This window comes from Esox lucius, chromosome 18 (genome assembly GCF_011004845.1).
Source record: "Esox lucius isolate fEsoLuc1 chromosome 18, fEsoLuc1.pri, whole genome shotgun sequence".
Lineage (NCBI taxonomy): Eukaryota > Metazoa > Chordata > Actinopteri > Esociformes > Esocidae > Esox > Esox lucius.
This window is the reverse complement of record NC_047586.1, coordinates 26592452-26613197: the sequence shown is the minus strand read 5'-3', so window position 1 is coordinate 26613197 and position 20746 is coordinate 26592452.

Sequence of the window (20746 nt, the reverse complement as noted above, 5' to 3'; positions counted from 1 at the left end):
AAAAAGGAGCGACGCTCTTACCGGCGTAGACATGTAATAGGTCGTCGCTCACGTGATACATTCAACCTCACTGTGGACTCCCCAACCTATATAGTTGCGATAGGGGTCCCTAGAGGGGTCCCCAAAGAATTTGCAGACCAAGTCGCGGCAGGATTTGAAAATATTCCTATTCTGTCCGCTTTGTTCCCCGTCACTCCAAACAAGAATGTAGACCGCATTAACTATGTACATTATAATGTCTTACGTCTCTCTAATTTGACCCATGATGCGGTTGAGGGCCTGTCAGAACAGTTGGGCCCCACCTCGTTGATGGCGGTGCAGAATCGCATAGCCCTCGATATTTTATTGGCAGAGAAGGGCGGGGTTTGTGCGATGTTTGGGGACATGTGTTGTACTTTTATTCCTAACAATACAGCTCCGGACGGGTCGGTTGCTAAGGCGCTGCAGGGCCTTAGGACTCTCTCACGAACTATGCACAAGCATTCTGGGATAGATAATCTGCTGGAGGAATGGATGACCTCGATGTTCGGCCAGTGGAAAGGTTTGATAATGTCTGTTCTTTTATCGCTTGCTACATTTGGTGCTATAAAGGTTACTTGTGGGTGTTGTTGTATCCCATGCATAAAAGGGCTGATGCCTCTACTGGAGCAGAATGACCCGGGAGAACTGGAGCTTGGCGAATAGGGGTGATCTCTCTGGGGAGAGATCAAAAGGGGGAATTGTAGATGTATTGATTGTATAAGTTAGTGAACTGTTATAAGCTGTTGTAACCAATGAAGCAAAATATGAATTGTTTGTAATATGAGCTAGAACGGAAGGTGCAAGTAGGAGAACAGGAAACCCTGTTCAAGCGGTTGCCGGGGAGAGAAAGATTTAGTATGTCTGTCTTTTGAGAAACAGGACACAGGTTAGAGACACACACACATAGTCGGACAGACAACATAGAAACCACAAAGGGGGGGGCAAGGGGATACTTGCAGTTATCCTATAAGGAATAGAACTGGGATTGGGCCAATGGCACACTTGCTTTGTAACTTAACGCCTCTATCTTTTGGGCATAGTGGAAGTATAAAATGATGTTTTGACTGTTGGTCCTTAGACATTGTGCGGCGACCCTTGTCTCCAAAAGCTTTTGTAATAAACGGAATATACGATAATTGACCTGACTCCTGGTGTTTTATTCTCCTTTCCAACAAACCAACTCGGGGAAGTGTTAGACTTCAACACCAACCAAGCCAGGGAGGCTTGTTGGCAGCATATTGCCGATAGTAAATTCGATAGTAAGTTCTTGTCATATGTTTTGGCTTACAGTCTATTTTGGCTTACAGTCTCTTCTTTTATTTGTAGTATGATTGAGATGTAAGGACAAGTAAAATAGTGAGAAAACAATTAAGATAATTCAGTTATGGCTTACACATGGGCTACATCTCTGAAATCGACCCATTGCTCACTGTTAATTATTTAAGATCTACTCCATAAAGCAACTGGTTGTAGGGCTACCTGTATGAATAATGATCAAATACCTGAACATGAATGCTGAGAAATGACTTCCTATTCACAATAACCCCCTCATGGCGCTCCGATATGCGTACAGTCAATCGCACCAATCGCCCTCGGGATACCTATGGAATAATATGTTCTGTATAGGACCAGACTATTCATGAATGCATGCATATTAGAACGTTACGTTTCTGCTGTTACTGTCAGCGCTTTTCTTTAAATGTTTTCATTTTACGTAATCGCTTCGGTGTTTTGTTTTAAATAAGCCCACCGAAGACGCAAACCTGCGACTGGTTCCTGCCTCCTCTCTATACTACTATGGTTACAGAATAGTCTTCCCAAATAAGGAACCAGCAGGTTTTGAAAAGCTCAAAACGAAACCGAAAAGAAAAACATGGACGCTTTCCTCCGTATGGGGCACCGTTTGTAAAATCTTGCACGTTCTGTGATCATGCTCAATCTTTGCACATTTTCAACTGTTCGGCTACCACTTGCCGTTTTAAGATAACAGCCTGATGTGGCAAATTACCGTAGTGGCAGTAATATTCCGTTTTGAAGATGTAACATGTAGATTTCACATGTATATATAGAATTTATATTTAACATTTATTTTTAACATTCAGATTCATATTTAACATTTCCGCCTGGAAAGGGATTGGGGATCAGACTCTCTCTCGTCAGATGACTCAGAGGCGGTGGATGAGGACTCACTGGAAGGGGTGCTAATGTGGGGTCCTGTCCTTTTGAAACTACATTGAACAAAATAATAAACGCAACACTTTTGTTTTTGCCCCCATTTATCATGATCTGAACTCAGAGATCTAATACTTTCTCTATGTATACAAAAAGGCCTATTTCTCTCAAATATTGTTCACAAATCTGTCTAAACAGGGCCGTGCAGAGACCTTTGGAGGGATAGGTGCTCAAAGTATAAAAGGGGCACATGGAACAAGGCTTTAAATAGGGCTTTGCTCAAAATATCATTACATCAATATATTGTGACAAATTCCTTTCTGATACGTGTATCGATACGGATGCTTCTGTATTTATATGGCAGCAAATGTTGTTATGCAGTTCTGAAAAATAATCAGAATAGAAAAGACCATTTACATACAGTACACACACCGCTTCGCTGAGAACAGCACATACCAGCAGCCGCGGTATTGAAGATCCTCTCCTTCTGGTAGTAGTGCGCGTGCGCGATATTGAAAATCGTCCCGGTCTGGATGAGGTCGTCAGGTAGGTCATCATGTAGTTCATTTTATTTACGAATAAATTATTATTCATAATTTTTACTAATAGTTAGATTTGGGCAGGCCTTCACAAAAGGGCCTTTAATTATTCATTTTTTATTTTTTTTGCCTTGACAAAAGGGCACTTTGGGCATCAAGGGGCAAAGGGGCAGGTGCCCCCTCCCCTCTGCAATTAGCATAATCCATCCTCCTTACATCCACCTTATAATCCAAAACATTCCACAGGTCACAATCAACAACCTGATCAACTCTATGCGAAGATGTGTTGCACTGCGTAAGGCAAATGGTGTTCACACCAAATACTGACTGGTTTTCGGACCCCCCCGGACCCCCCCGGACCCCCCAATACAGTGAAACTGCACATTTTAGAGTGACCTTTTATTGTCATGCTGTCTAATCAGCATCTTGCTATGCCACATCTATGAGGTGGATGGTTTATCACGGCAGAGAAGTGCTCAGATTTAGACAGATTTGTGAACAATATTTGAGAGAAATAGGCCTTTTGTGTTCAAGTCTTAGATCTTTGAATTCAGCTCATGATAAATGGGGGCCAAATCAAAAGTGTTGCATTTAAAATTTTGTTCAGTGTAGTTCCAGCAGAAGCCGATGTCAGCTGGGGTTTCGATGAGCCGTTGAGATACCCAAACCTAGGTCCGTGGTCCTCTACGTACCCTCTCCTTTAGAGGGGAGCTACGGGGTTCCCAAGAGGGGCCCTATACTTGCTGAGTCCATCCACCAGGCAGCAATACATAAACATTAAAAAACATTGAATTTAGACACAATATTTTTAAAGAAATATTGGGGCATACAAGTAAATCCTCTCACCCATCTGATAAATCAGTGATTAAAGAACAGGGCCCGGTTTCCCGATAACGTGGTACAGTTTAATGATGCACATAGCCTTAAGATGGACTTTGTTACAACAGACTTACGCTTTTTTCCCACACCATCACATACGTTGCTCTTTGTAAAGTGCATTGTAAGTGCTAAGTTAATTGTTTCAAATAAAAATGGAATGCAAGAATAAACCAACATTCAGCAGCCTACTTTTTCTTAATTATTTCTTCTTTCACGTATGTTTTTCTTTATCCTCAGTTGACGATTGCATTCAATTACATTTACATCCACTCACGCACTTATTATATAATTTGTCTAAATACATTTGTCTAAATTAAAACTGTTTAGATAATTGTTGACATAGGTAAGTGTAGGTTAATTCACCCAGATGCTTAACTTGTTATTAAAGCATGTTGCTTTCAATTTTATTTGTCAATTTATTTTGAAGGGCAAGAAGGCAGAGGTAGGGGGGTGTTTTAGCTCTGCACATGAAGATAAGAATTAACATTTTGGCAGACACTGCGATTTGAGTTCTGATTGTAAAATAACCAGATATTTAGGTCTGAATAATTAACTGTCTGTCTTTACTTTCAGATCATTTGGAGAAGATCAAGTGACTGACTGAAGAGAAGGTCCAGCTGAGGGCACAGCTGGCTCTACAATCAGGTAAAAACAAGACTATAGTTACGCTACCATCTTGTCTTAATGAAACAGCATTTGTCTGAACGTGTGCGCTTAACTAAAATTCAATACTGTACAGCTTTTCTGAAATTACATGTATATGGCAGTTTTGTTTATTTCACTATTAAGCTATTGACATTTCATTGTGCTATTTAGCTTCTGATAAATGTCTGACTGAAAAGAATGCTGAGGGCACTGCTGGCTTTACAATCAGATAAAAACAAGACTATAGTTATGCTAGCATGTTGTCTTCATTAAACATTTCATTTGTCTTGAATGTCATGCAATTCTCAAAATCATGTCAGACCATTTAAGTACAATATCTGATTACTGTATTACAGGAGCCATAAGGAAGAATTCTTCCAACCGGGATGCCACTTGGGCAGTTGACCCTGCAGGTGGGAGAAGACGTCACAGCAGTACAAGGGACCTGCCGGGAATATGAATGACATCTCCAGCACAACCAATATTACTGCTAAGCTGCAGTTTTAGTGTTATGCCACCATTCATATGCTTATTGGACTGATGTATCTATAATATTCAGTAACTATCAATTGCTGCTAGGTCATACTTATATATATTACATTTTCTTGCACTATTTGATTTTGTAATTTTTTTATTTCAATTCATTTGCACATGTTTATTTTGTATGCTTGCTGTATAATGCATGTTTTTTTATGCATCTTGCACTATTTGAAATAAATTGTATTCAGTTAATTGTCATTTGTGATATGACAAATTATTATAAAGGATTATTATAAATAAAACCTAATATTGGGGTGTGAAGCATCCCGCTGGGTTTAGTGCATAAAAGCGGCTAGCCGTCGTCGGGCCACTGGTGAGCCGCTGATCAGGGTATTGTTAGAAGGCAGTGTCATTAAAGCGGCCCACTGGCGTACCGACTGCGAAGCGCACTATTAAAAAAAAGCGGTCAGGCACTTTGCAGAAAAACTCGGTGTTCCACTGGCGTTTTGCTTGCTGGGTAGGTACGGAAATAATTGGACATAATGAATATGGGCCTAAAATCCAATCCCTCCGCTTTAATTTTAGGTATTCACATCCATATTGGAGGGTTTAGGAATTACAGCTCTTTTGTTTGTAGCCCCCTCTTTCAAAGGACCAAAAGCAATTGGACAATTGACTCAAAAGCTGTAAACCACAGTGGAGGCAGTGTGATGGCATGGCCATGCATGGCTTCCAATGGCACTGAGTCACTAGTGTTTATTCATGATGTGACAGAAGACAGAAGCAGCCAGATGAATTCTGAAGTGTATAAGGATATACTGTCTGTTCAGATTCAACCAAATTCAGCGAAGTTGATTGGACGGCACTTCACTTTACAAATGGACAATTACCCAAAACATACTATGTAAGAAACCCAGAACTGTTTAAAGGCAAAGTGGAATATTCTGCAATGGCAGAGTCAATCACCTGATCTCAACCTGATTGAGCATGAATTCACTTGCTGACGACAGGACTTAAGGCAAAAAGCCCCATGAACAAACAACAACTTAAGACAGCTGCAGTAAAGGCCTAGCAAAACATCACAAAGGAGGAAACCCATAGTTTGGTGATGTCTATGCATTCCAGACTTCAAGCAGTTATTGCCTGCAAAGGATTCTCAAGTAGTAAAAAATTAAATTTTATTTATGACTGTGATAATTCGTCCAATTACATTCGAACCCCTGAAATAAGAGGACTATGTATGAAAATGTTTGCAATTCCTAAACGTTTCATAGAACATTTTTGTTCAATGCCTTGAATTAAAGCTGAAAGTCTTCACTTTAATTGCATCTCATTTGTTTTATTTCTTATCCATTGTGGAGGCATACAGAGCCAAAATTATAAGAATTGTGTCAGTGTCCAAATATTTCCGGACTTAACTGTAAACACTGAAAAGAAACCTCTGACTGTTTTCTGATCGATTGTTTTAAACATTAATTGGACTAAGGCAACATGGTTGGTGCAATTTTTCACAAACAGGATTCTGGTCGTTGGTTCCAGGGGAGTCCAGATGCTGGAGGATGAAGTGAAGAATCATGTTGACTGCGTCGACCAAAGACCTGTTGGCTCTGTAGTCAAACTGCAGTTTGTCTAGTAGTGGGTTGGTGATGGTCTTAAGGTGGGACAGCACAAAGCGCACAAATGACTTAATAACCACAGAGGTCAAGGTGATGGGTCTGTAGTAATTAATTCCTGTGATCCTTGACTTCTTGGGGACTGGGATGATGATGAAGGATTTGAAACAGCCTGGGGAAATGACCTCCAGCAGGCTACTAGTGTGCATGTTTCTGATCAAACTGTAAGAAACAGACTCCATTAGGGTGGCATGAGGGCCTGATGTCTTGTAGTGGGACCTGTGCTCACGGCCCAGCACCATGCAGCTGGATTGGCATTTGCCAGAGAACACCAGAATTGGCAGGTCCGCCACTGGCGCCCTGTTCTCTTCACAGATGAGAGCAGGCTCACACTGAACACGTGACAGATGAGAGTGAGTCTGGACACACCATTGTGAACATTATGCTGTCTGAAACATCATCCAGCATGAATGTTTTGGTGGTGGGTCAGTGATGGTCTGGGGAGGCATGTCCACTTGCTAGCCAACAGCACCCTGACTGCTGTTAGGTACTGGGATGAACTCGTCAGACCCATCATCGAAACTGGTGCAGAAACCCATTATGCTGGTGCAGAAAGCCCTGGGTTCCTCCTGGTGAAGAACAATACCTGGCCTCATGTCGCCAGAGTGTGTAGGCAGTTCCTGGATGATGAAGGCATTAATGCCATTACCTGGCCCTCACATTCCCCAGACCTGAATCCAACTGAGAACCAAGTAGTGCCACAGACTGTCCAAGAGCTCACTGAGTGCATACAGGCATGTGGGGGCCATACACACTACTGAGTCACATGCCGTGATGTAATTCACGCAACTTGGAACAGGCTGTGATTTTCATTGTTTACTTTGATTTTCGGTGTGAGTTTGAATCCAGCCCTCAATCAGGGGGTGATTTTTGTTTCCATTGACCGTTGTTACATAATTTTGTTCTCAACGAATTACACAATGTACATGTTAAGATCTAGATGTTTTATATATTTCGTTCATTGAGACCCAGTGTGTGATTTAAGTGTTCCCTTAATGTTTTGAGCTGTTTTCTAGTAATATTTGCAAACTCACGCTAAACAGGAACCAACTGGTAACATGTAGTCTTACTATGATTACACGTTTAATAACCAAAAAATGCTGTGGCGGAGGCTGACTGTGACATGCTACTGACTCCAAACTGTCGACGACCAATAGGTCATTGCTAGCTGGCATGGCTATAGCTTAACTACTTCTATTTACTACTGGGCTCATAAGGCTATAATTGAAACATTTGGTTAAATGAGAAACGGGTGTAGCTACGTACAGTTGTTGCATTAATACTGTAGCAAAATAAATGCTTGTAACTCATCAAAATATGATAGATACAGTATATTTCTTAAAACTCTGAAAATAATATACTGTTTTAGCAGTTATCTTGCATTGTGGTGTGAAGACAGTCCAGCTTGCACTTTAAGTGGTCTTTTATTCATTGCTTTTCCAAAGTAAAAAATCCCCAAACAGTCTTGGTTCTATAATTCGTAAGTTTCTTTTAACTGCCACTTCAATAGTGAAACTTAAAAGTCAATTTGTTTAAAAAAAAATCCGGCCCACCCTAGCTGTATGCTGCGTTAACTTTGACTAACATCTTTGCTAAGAGTTCATTTATCTTCGCAAAGTGTTCCCGAATTGTTCGGCCACACAGCAATGCTTTCTTCCATTCCAGTAATAAGTATATTTTTCCATGTTATGAGCATATTGCTTTCCTCTGTCTGCTGTAACTTAATACTACAAATAGTTTGATGCAAATGTACTGTATCTGTTATCATGATGACAGTGTTTGTTTCAAGTTTCAAGCTGACTATATTCTTTGCTTTTAAATGCAATTTAGACGATATCTGGTACAGAGAACTACCTTCATTAATACATAGAGACCTGTTAATTAATTTAAAAGCCACAAGGTTGTCCATTAAAACGGTGCTGCAAAAGTCATACAATCTATTAAGTCCTAGTATCTCATTGGTGCAGCACTCCCTAATAGGAAAGCAACTGATATGCAATCCCAGAGATGGGCATTCACCCCAATGCCCAGAGCTTCTGTGAGATTGAGAAGTAGGTAACAAAACGTTTTTTAATAATTTTTTTTAAACTGTATAATGTAAACACATTTAACACACTTAGAATTAGGGGCTCCATCCCTAATTCTCTAATGAGTGGGCTGCTGCTGACAGGAAGTTGACACCCACAATTGGGTAAATCACAACAGTATTGTCAAAACGAAGGTGTTCATACCTATGCACATAAACCTGACCATGGAGTTTACAAGAACTTATTAAAGGTGAAAAAAAGTATGACATTTTTCTTGATTTCAACCTGTAAATAAACAAAAGCTGCAACTTCACAAGGGTATTCAGACTTCTAATATCCAATGTATATTGTGACGGTTCAACTCCCCGGCACTGACACTTGTAGCGGGGGACTAGAATAAAAAGATCAGAGACCAAGTTGTGGTGCTTTTCAGCATATATTTCAGCAAACAGTGGAACATAAAAGCCTTTAGGCCATTAGTCGTCAAACAAAGGTAAGAAAAAAACAACTAAAACCACCAAACAGAGTCCCGGTACTTGCTTTACTCAAAACTAAAGAAATCTAGATAAACTTGCTTTACTTCCTCACTGTCTCTGATCCCACCATGTGTGGCAACCAACTGTAGCAAGCATCATTCCCTCATGGCTGTCTTCCCTCCTTGATCCTGGCCAGCTGAGCTTAAATAGAGGGAGGCACATCATTAGTGACGGCAGGTGTGTGAGTGTTGGGTGCATTGCGTACCAAGCCCCAGTGTAGGGCGCTGTTGAGTGGGTTTCCCTGGGACAATACATAAATAAAATGAAGGTCTCTGCCTCTCCTGGTCCTAAGGATTTCAGATCCAGAAAGCACCCGTATGAATCCGGCCTAGTGCTCCACATAAGCTTGAAGGCAACACCACCAAGGAAACAGCATGTACAATGTAACAAAAAAGGCATTACTTGATGTAATTTGCCACAAAGCAGAATCTGTTTAATATATACATTTATAATGTAGTATCAATCAATCAATCAAATGTATTTATAAAGCCCTTTTTACAACAGCAGTTGTCACAAAGTGCTTTACAGAGACACCCGGCCTTAAACCCCAAGGAGCAAACAACAGTAGTGTTGAATTTCAGTGGCTAGGAAAAACTCCCTAAAGAGGTCGAATTTTAGGAAGAAACCTAGAGAGGACCAAGGCTCAGAGGGGTGACCAGTCCTCTTCTGGCTGTGCCGGGTGAGATATTAAGAGTCCAATTGGAATAATAAATACATTTCTCTGGGCTAAATCCAGAGTCTATTTGATTTTAGACTAGGTCAGAAGTATGACCAGGTGGACAAGGACAGGGACAACAACGGGTCCCCCAAACCAGGTAATCCGCAGGTGTGGACCAGGACCTCATCTCCTCCTAAAATTTAAAACTGGAGGAGACTTAAAAAAAGTTAGTAGTGCATTCCTCATATCCCTCAGCACAATAATATAGCAGCGTAACACCTTGGAACTGAGATTGGGGGGTCCGGTGACACTGTGGCCCTACCCCGGGCAGGAAATCAATCCACCCACATAGTACACATTATCGCAATAAAAAAAGAAAAAATAAGATTGCAGTAGGATTCCCTCATCCCATGTCATCTGCACACTGTATTTAGGGGAGATTTCACATAGGCATGCAGGGCTGTATGTTTGGCTTAACACTAGAAAGGCCAAGTAACTTCGATTGATATTTCAGCCATGTTTTAAGTTGTGCCTGATTTCTTACTTAAATATACACAGTATATTTAACAGAAATAATATACTGTATGTTGTTTACATTTTGATAATCTAAACCTAATTTGTGAACCAAAAAAAGTTGCACACATTTGAATTATAAACATATTAGTGTCTGTTAGATTCCAACACAGGCACACCTTATTTTACTTAATGAGGTACTGATAAGGTGATTACCTGAACCAAATCTAATTTAAGGAGCTAAAGTATAAAAACACTGCTATGGTCATCACTATCCTATTGCTATAGGACCAGCTGGATGGCAAAAACAGTGCAAGTAGTATCTCAAAGGTAATCTGAATGAAAAAAGTTACAAAAGTGTTGAAAATAAAAGCTTTGAGTGAGGAAAAGAAGGATTAAATTCTGGCTTTAATGGCAGAGGGACACAGTGAGCGTCAGGTTGCTTCCATCCTGAAAATTTCAAAGACGGCGATTCATAAGAACAAGGTCAAGCAACAGACATTGGGGACAACAAAGCTACAGACTGGCAGAGGGCGAAAATGATGGTCCACTGACCGAGATGACCGTCAACTCATTCGAATGTCACTCAACAACCGTAGGACGATATCAAGTGACCTACCTACTGAAACAGGCTCCTAGGGGCAGGGCTGAAGTCGTGTAAAGCTAGAAAATAGCCCTTCATCAATGAGAAGCAAAAAAGAGCCAGGCTGAAGCTTGAAAAAGACCATAAAGATTGGACCAAAGAGGAATGGAGAAAGGTCATCTTCTCTGCTGATTTGAAATGTTCAGCTTTGCACAACATCTGGTCGCCTGATGGTTAGACGGAGACCTGGAGAGGCCTACAAGCCACAGTGTCTCGCATCCACTGTGAAATTTGGTGGAGGGTAGGTGATGATCTGGGGATGCTTCAGCAAGGCTGGAATTGGGCAGATATGTCTTTGTGAAGGACGCATGAATCAAGACAAGTACAAGGTTGTCCTGGAAGAACATCTGCTTCCTTCTGCTCTGACAATGTTCCCCAATTCTGAGAATTCAATGTTCCCCAACTCAGGACAAGGTGTGGATAGAGGACCACCAGATCAAGACCCTGTCATGGCCAGCCCAATCTCCAGACCTGAACAACATTGAAAACCTCTGGAATTTGATCAAGAGGAAGATGGATGGTCACAAGCCACCAAACAAAGCCGAGCTACTGGAATTTATGTGCCAGGAGTGGCATAAAGTCACCCAAAAGCAATGTGACAGTCTGGTGGAGAGCACGCCAAGACGCATGAAAGCTGTGTTAAAAAAATCAGGGTTATTCCACCAAATATTGATTTCTGAACTAAGTTAAATTAGTATTCTTTTGGTTGAAAAATTTATATGAATTTGTTTTCTTTGCATTATTTGAAGTCTGATAACTATGCTTTTTTTGTGGTTATTTTGACCAGTTGTTGTTTTCTACAAATAATACTCTGAATGACAATATTTTTTGGGGGAATTTGGGGGTAATGTCAGTAGTTTATAGAATAAAACAAAAATGTTAATTTTACTAAAACACATACCTATGAATAGTAAAACGAGAGAAACTGATGGTCTCTTAATTTTTTCCTTATAGGTTTGCATAACGTGGTATTAATTGTGAAATTGTGGCATTGATATTGAAAATATGACTGATCATGCAACAAAACTGTCATTTATTCAGGGATAGTGATCATATGAAGCCATTTATTATCACATAGTTGTTTGGCTCCAAAAGTTTACATAACCTTGAATGTTTGCCTTACAGACACAAGGTGACACACAGGTGAAAATGGCAAATAAAGGTGAATTTCACACAACAGTGCCTTTTTAAATTGCAATTAGTGTCTGTGTATAAATAGTCAATGAGTTTGTTAGCTCTCACGTGGATGCGCTGAGCAGGCTAGCTACTGAGCCATGGGGATCAGAAAAGATCTGTCAAAAGACCTGCATAACAAGGTAATTGAACTTTATATTGATCGGAAATTATATAAAAACATTTCCAAAGCCTTGCAAATGCCAGTCAGTATTGTTCAATCACTTATTAAGAAGTGGAAAATTCGGGGATGTCTTTATACCAAGCCAAGGTCTGGTAGACCAAGAAGGATTTCCGCCAAAACTGCCAGAAGAATTGTTCTGGATACAAAGAATAACCCACAGGTAACCTCAGGAGAAATACAGGCTGCTCTGGAAAAGATGGTGTGGTTGTTTCAAGGAGCACAATATGATAATACTTGAACAAAAATGAGCTGCATGGTCGAGTTGCCAGAAAGAAGCCTTTACTGCGCCAATGCCACAAAAAAGCCTGGTTACAATATGCCCTACAAAACCTTGACAAACCTCACAGCTTCTGGCACACTGTAATTTGGAGTGACGAGACCAAAATGGAGCTTTATGGTCACAACCATAAGCGCTATATTTGGAGAGGGGTCAACAAGGCCTATAGTAAACAGAATACCATCCCCACTGTGAAGCGTGGTGGTGGCTCACTCATGTGGGGGTATGTGACCTCTAAAGGCATAGGGTATCTTGTGATAATGGATGGCAAGATGAATGCAGCACATTATCAGAAAATACTGGCAGACAATTTGCATTCTTCTGCTCAAAAGCTGCGCAGCACAACAATGACCTTAAGCACAAGACCAAGTTGAACCTCCAGTGGTTACAGCAGAAAGGTGAAGGTTCTTGTAGAAAATACATTTATTGGCATTCTTATGTATTCATTATCTTATTAGAAGGGTTTTGTACTCTGTATGTTTGATCAATTAAACATGTGCTAGAAACCTAGTCTCTCTCTCTATCTCCAACTTATAAGGCCAGTATCTTGTGTTCAGGGGCAGTGATGAATGGAATGTCGACTGTGCAGGGCCTTGGCTCCTTTAAGCAGTAAGAGAAACAGGCCTTTCCCTGTGCCATAAAACTGCCATAAGAAACTGTTCTCTAGGAGGAAGCTTTTGAACAGCAGGGGGTTATTATTACTTACATCCTACAGGTGAACAGAGCTCTATTCCTTATTGGGAAGAGCATCGTTAACTTAAGTCCCCATGTAGTAACTGTCCAGATTTTTATATCCTAAGCCTTTGACCAGGCTGTCTGTGCAACCGACATTCTATGATTTTCTGTCTCCTGTAGCTATTTGTGTAACCTTGCATTTTTAGACTACACCGTAGTGGCTACTATGCCTCGTATGTACATTCTGCAAATGCTAATTCCGTCATCTGTACTGTTGGAGGAGGATATAATCTTGAAACTTGAAATACATCATCAGAACAATCTGTCATGACTTACTCTGTGTTGGTCTCTGTACTTGCACTCTTTTTGTCATGATGGTTGTTCCCATGGATCCACGTAATTAAACTTGAAATAATCAACTGTTATGCCAGACTCTGAGAAGTTTTTATTGTAATAAATCGCGAACATTTTCCATCTTCCACAATTTGGCACCCAAGATGGGAATTCAATATCTTCACGACGACGGTGTCGTGAAGATATTGAATTCCCATCTTGGGTGCCAAATTGTCCAGCTGACTGAACTGCCGGAATCATAAATAGGTAAGCGGAACCTACTTGACTAAATTTGCAATAGTTCATATCAGTCTGTTTTGAGTGTTGAATTGTTTGCACCGGAGCCGGGAGTGACGAAGTCACTAATCCATTTTACATTTATTACATGTAAAATAACAGTTGATTATTGATGGTACATGTTTTACTGTTGTTGCATTAAAAGTATCTGTATAGCCCCAAGATCTCATTACACCAATAGTGAGGGAGCTATTTGACCGAATAAGTCTGAATTGTCATAAGATCTCATTACACCAATAGTGAAGGAGCTATTTGACCGAATATGTCTGAGTAGTCCCGAGACCTCATTACACTCAATAGTGAGGGAGCAATTTTGACCAGTTATTATTTGATAAAAGCTTGATCATTAAGAGAACCCCTAAACAGTATAGTATAACCAATGCGAGGTTCCCAAGAGCTGACAGTCGTGAGGGAATAAATAATCTGGCACTCCCGAGACCTCATTACACTCAATAGTGGGGGAGTTATTTGACCGGTTATCAACTGCAGAAGAGTCCCCTCGCAGGCGTTTAGACTGGTGTGTGATGCAACCTAATTGGGTCACATTACTCCCCTTGGTGGGTTGCAGTAGCAGTGGTTGACGAATCCCTACATGCCAAACCAAGGCTGGTCCTAAAAAACTAACTAAAATAACTATTAGGTTTAGGAACTAAAAATCTCTACACTGTTAAACAGAAGTATGGAATGAGTGTTTGTGCATGAGCGAGCGAGCAAATAATTTTTGTATGTGCACGGTTGTAGACTGGATGTGTGTGTGAATGAGAATGTGTGCTCAATAAAACGAATGATTGGGTTGCGTTCCTTATTTATCGCACCACCACACTTGTGTTCTTTATTTTGGTATGTGTTCTGATGAAAATTATAGCAAAAGGTGTATGTGACTAATTATTATGTATATAAACCATTCGGGCTTGTAATGGTATAGCCGGATATTTAAATTATGTCACGGCTCTCTATTCTTCTTTTGAGGATTTGAAGGAGGCTCAGCATAGACGACAAATACATTGAATATAATAGTGTGCAATATTATGTATGCGTTATATTTTACAAAGTTCTCTGTCATCTTCAAATAAACACCAGAGTGGCAATTGCCATACTTATGTGCTGGTTAATTCTCATTCAGACACATATTTCCAAGTTTGGTGGAAGCTTTTCCAACACGAAACAATGATGCAATGACTGTTTTGAAATGTTTAATGTGAGAGGTCATACCAAGGTTTGGTGTAGCTGTAACGAGGGGAGATGCATGCCATCCCCTCCAACGTGGTGTTCGGCGTGCGTCATTGCCGGCCTTCTAGTCACGCCGCTCCTCCTCCCACGGCACACGGGGACATGATTGCGTCCCTGGGGGAGGCCATGAACAACATGGTCCAGGCGATGCAACGGTTGGAGGCGAGGATGCCGGCCAAGCAGGTGCCGCCAGCGATCAGCCCAGCCGAGGTGCCCTTACCGTCGTCTCCTTCGTTGCAGACAAGGGCCATTCAGCTGAGCCTTCCCCAGGGATTCGACGGAGACGCAGCACAATGTTCCGGGTTCCTGCTGCAGCTCGGACTGTATTTTGCCTCCCTCAACCCAGACCCAGGGCATAGGGAGAAGGTCTCAGCCCTTGTCTCCTGCCTGAGGGGCAAGGCATTGGACTGGGCAACTCCATCTGGTCCGCTAACGGGCCGGAGCTGGCTCATTACGAGGCGTTCGTCGGCCTCTTTCGGGACGTTTTCGATCATCCGCCCGATGGCAGGGAGGTCGGCGAGCGTCTTGTGCACCTCATAATATAGGCAATACAAATGAACTGAATATATCTATACAATACATTTCCATTCTCTGTTGAGATGTAGCCAAAATATGACTGGGTTATAGAGCTGCATTGGTTATGGGTCATTCCCATTCTGGTACTATAACATATTCAAGTAGATTACATTCTCAGTGTAAGTCGCTCTTAGACTCAGGCGCAGCTGGGAATTTTATGGACAGCGGTTATGCCCAGAGGTTGCGCATTCCGCTGATGCCGTTGCCTAGGCCTATAGTCCATTACGGGCCTAGACAGCAAACCACTGGGTACTGGTCTAGTAGAGAAAGTCACAATGCCCCTCTATGACTATGACTATCCAACACGCCCATACAGAACAGATTTAATTCCACGTTATTAGGGGTGTAACGATCCATCTACTACATCGATGTATCGATATCTATTCCTATGATCCAACTACATCGATCTGTGCTCAGCAAGTTGGCCTTCCGGACGACATATATCGATCTAACATCGTTTTAAAATGTAATCAATCGATTGTATCGATACTAGGAAATAACCCATTGGATTTAAGCACGTCAGACTTTATAGGAATGTTTTTTCTTAGCACTTTTAATGATAAAGGCGTTAAACGTTACTCAATTCAGTCTACCTATCCTTGACGTCATCGCCCCGGGCCAGCAGCAGAGCAAAGACAACAAAACATAGCATGGCAGATGGAAGAGGAGAAGCCGACGAGCGAGAAATTATCAAGCCACCATTGCGGTCCAGTGTGTGGAAAGTGTTGGTTGCACTTCATTTTTGATTATTATTATTGATTATTTCTATGTTGAAAAACAACAGCAAAAGTAGCAGGTAAACCTACTGTTAATTCAACCTGAAGAGATGTTGGTTGCACTTTATTCAAATAAAATGTGAATGCATTTGCCATTAATTGTTGTTTACTTGTTTGTTTATATCCATAATTAATTGATACCTGATTCCCTTACAAGAAACAACAGGAATCTAGGAAACTTCACCTGCACTGTCCAGTATCCAGGTATTTATTTCAGTCAAACGGGTTGGATTTTTGGGTGAAAAGATACTGAATCGATTTCAAGTCACTGAATCGTTTCGGATCATATCGTTCTAAATGAACCATTATCGGCCTTGAATCGTATCGACAACCACGAATCGTGATACGAATCGAATCGTGGTTAAAATGAATCGTTACACCCCTAACTAAGTGGGCAAATCAACACAAGAGCAGGGAGAGCCTGTGACCTCCACCTCTGCTGCCTCTGTATGATAGCTGCAATCCTGGTCAGCCTACTGGTGGGACTTCTGTGGAGTCTAGAATCCACAGGAACTGCCAAGGGTGGGCCTGGACATTGACTCTGAAAGCCGAACCGAACGATCAAAGAGACCAGATGTCACCACACGTAACTGCACTTACACTGCACCTCAACAGCACTCACCCACACACTCCAAGAACACATTCTGGGGGGGGTCTCTCACCTATACATTACAATTACACAACAGGCTAAATATCCCTAACAAGTTTTACACTGTAAAAACTTGCATGTCTTTCATAATTTCAACACCAAAAAAGGGAGCTAATCAGGAGCAGTTGATCTCATTGGTCGAGGTATCCAGTTGTGATGGTCCACCATCTGTAGGGACCGGGAGGCCCATAGGAGAAAAGGGAGGACCAACTCTTGTCCCACCCTTGCCCCAATTTACGACCCAATTTAGACCAGAGGTAAGAAGCAGATGAACTATCTCTCCTCCATTGGTGAACCATAGTGTTTGCAGGGGGGACATAATAGCCCATATAGAATGTTTGTTTACTCCAGGGTCCAAAAGCAGAGAATCGGAAGATTCGCTGAGGCGAACTGACACACACCATGATTCACCCAAAGAGGTTGGTCACAATTCTCCACCAGCCTCTCTTTCTGTTCAGGACCAGGCTGTTAAAGGCAGGACTACTAACCTATATAGTCTACTTGCCCTCACTCATGCAAGAGCCAAAAAAATAAAATATATAAAATCTATTTACAAAATAACTGGGCCGGCACTTTTACATTTATACCTAATTACAACTCCACTGTTTCTTAACTAGTTAATGAAATAATTCAAGTTTCCCACCAGGCCCACAATGATGACATCAAAAGACACTTTCCTGGATAGCTGGGCTGTGGGGTCAGTATTTCTGGGTAGTCTTTGAATGGATTGGTATAGTCATTATAGCCATAGTGGCCATAGGCCTGTTAGTACTCCTCCTACGTGCCAGTTGTCGAGTGGTCCTAAATGTATTGTGTTACAATAATAATCAGTTCGGCATAGAGCAAAAAGACATGAATACGTTTAAAACATCCCATATGTTTAAATTCACCTACTGATACTGATCTACTGATACTGATTTACTGATGCTCAAATATTCTGACCACCCTCACAAGTCCATGCTTAGGTAAATAACACACATAGTTAACATGGGGTTGTCACGATGGTGTACATCAAACCCAGAAGGGGCCTTAGTCCGGTATGGCAAAACCTGCAGGACGACTACGATGGTGGATGGACCCCGTGGAGGAAGACAAGGATATCCACACTTAGTATAAATTGAACATTGATCTTTGTAACCATAACAACTGTCTTGGTTGTCAGTGTTTGATTCTGCTATAATTAAATTTGAAAGTAACTGTAACCTCCTGATCCTTAAGACCATGAATTTTTGACAATAAAGAATGTATTTTATACTGGAATACATTTATTTGTTTTATTGTCCCTTTGGGACAAAAGGGAGGAATTGTAGAAAATTAATTTATTGGCATTCTTATATAGTCATTATCTTTTTAGAATGGTTTTGTACACTGTATGTTTGATCAATTACACATATGCTAGAAACCTAGTATCTCTCTCTGTCTTATAAGGCCAATATTTTGTGTTCAGGGGCAGTGTGTCATGTCCTGGCTGTGCCCCTAGCCATCTCTGCGCTGGGCTCGGGGCATAGCCAATCCTTTTTTTTTGGTTTCCCCAATTGGAGGCAGGTGTTGGTTATTGCCTCCAATTGGGGACCCTATTTAAGTTCAGTTTGTTGGCCAGGTTGGTGTGGTTCATTTTGGTTTGCATGTTTTCAGTTAAACCCACGTCACTGGTTGCTGCCGTTTGTTTTGTTGGAGTCCTTTTTTTATTTCATTAAACATGGATTATCTTCAATACCTCTACTCTGCGCCTGTGTCCTTCTCATCCCACGACCGTGACAGAATGAACCACCAAAAGGAGACACAGCAGAGATGGACGGTAGGGGAACTCCTCTGTTGGCCAGATAGCGATACAGAGGAGGAGGCGAACCCCTACCGTCCCCTGCGGCACCCCGGGCAAACACAGCATCGACCCAGGAGGAGACGTCGACGGAAGAGACATCATCAATCCTCCGGGTGTCGGCCCCAAGAATTTCTTGGGGGGGTGCTGTGGGGGGCAAGCAGAGGACCCTGAGGCGTGGCCGCCATCCCCGGAGGGATGGAAGGAAGAGACCTTACCACCTATACTCACGTGCGGGGTGGTCCAGGTGCCCCAGCCCTGTCCGCCGGCTCCCCCGGCTCCTGCTCCTCCGCCGGCTGCTGACCCGCCGCCTGCTCCTATTCCTCCGCCGGCTCCCCCGTCTCCTGCTCCTCCGCCAGCTCTCCCGCCGGCTCCTGTCCCTCCGGTCTTGCGGTCGGGAGCCCGCGCCTTTGGGGGAGGGTACTGTCACGTCCTGGCTGTGCCCCTAGCCATCTCTGCGCTGGGCTCGTGGCATAGCCAGGACAGGACAGGAGGTGGCCAGAGGCTCATGACAATAGGTGAGAGTAGGAACGTAGATTGACCGGTAAATCGAGAGCTTCGCCTTGCGGCTCAGCTCTTTCTTCACCATGACAGACTGATACATTAACCGCATTACTGCAGAAGCTACACCGATCCGTTTGTCAATCTCCCGTTCCATCCTTCCCTCACTTGTGAACAAGACCCCTTAGATACTTAAACTCCTTCACTTGAGGCCGGCACTCTCCACCAACCTGAAGTGTGACTAGCACAGAAGTCCAATAACTGAACACCGCTCGGGTTCAGATCAGGGGGGCCATTCCTCCCAATCACGCCCCTCCAGGTGTCACTGTCGTTGCCCACGTGGGCGTTGAAGTTCCCCAGTAGAACGATAGAGTCCCCAGTCGGACCGTAGGCACAAACAACAGTGAGAGACCTATCCCCGACCCGTAGGCGCAGGGAAACGACCCTCTCGTTCACCGGGGTAAACTCCAACACATGGCGGCAGAGCTGGGGAGCTATAAGCAAACCCACACCAGCCCGCTGCCTCTCACCATAGGCAACTCCAGAGTGGTGAAGAGTCCATCCTCTCTCAAGGAGTGTGGTTCCAGAGCCCAAGCCATGCGTAGAGGTGATCCCGACTACCTCTAATCGGAACCTCTCAACCTCATGCACAATCTCAGGCTCCTTCCCCACCAGCAAGGTGACATTCCACGTCCCTAGAGCTAGATTCCGTGTCCAGAGATCGGGTTGTCTAGGCCCCCGCCTTCGACTGCCGCCCGATCCTCTTCGCACCGGCCCCTTATGGTCCCTCCTGTGGGTGGTGAGCCCGGGCTGAGCCCGGCCGGGCCCCATGGGGAAAGGCCCGGCCACCAGGCGCTCGCATACGAGCCCCAACCCTGGGCCTGGCTCCACGACGTCACGGAACTCAAAATTGTACTCATCATTAAGGGGGTTTTGAACCGCTCTTAGTCTGACCCGTCGCCTAGGACCTGTTTGCCTTGGGAGACCCTACCAGGGGCATATAGCCCCAGACAACATAGCTCCTAGGGTCACGCAGGTACTCAAACCCCTCCACCACGTTATGGTGGCAGTTCATGGAGGGGAGCTATTTGTGTAACCTTGCATTTTTAGACTACACCGTAGTGGCTACTATGCCTTGTATGTACATTCTGCAAATGCTAATTCCATCATCTGTACTGTTGGAGGAGGATATAATCTTGAAACCTGAAATACATCATCAGAACAATCTGTCATGACTTACTTTGTGTTGGTCTCTGTACTTGTACTCTTTTTGTCATGAGGGTTGTTCCCGTGGATCCACATAAATACAATTTAAATAATCAATTGTTATACCAGACTTGTTATACCAGAACAATTTTCATCTTCCACAATTTGGCACCCCATCACAGTCTACTGTCCTTAATATCACCAAGCAACTCTGGGGAGATCTCAAACGAGCGGTTCATGCAAGACGACCAAAGACTTTGCATG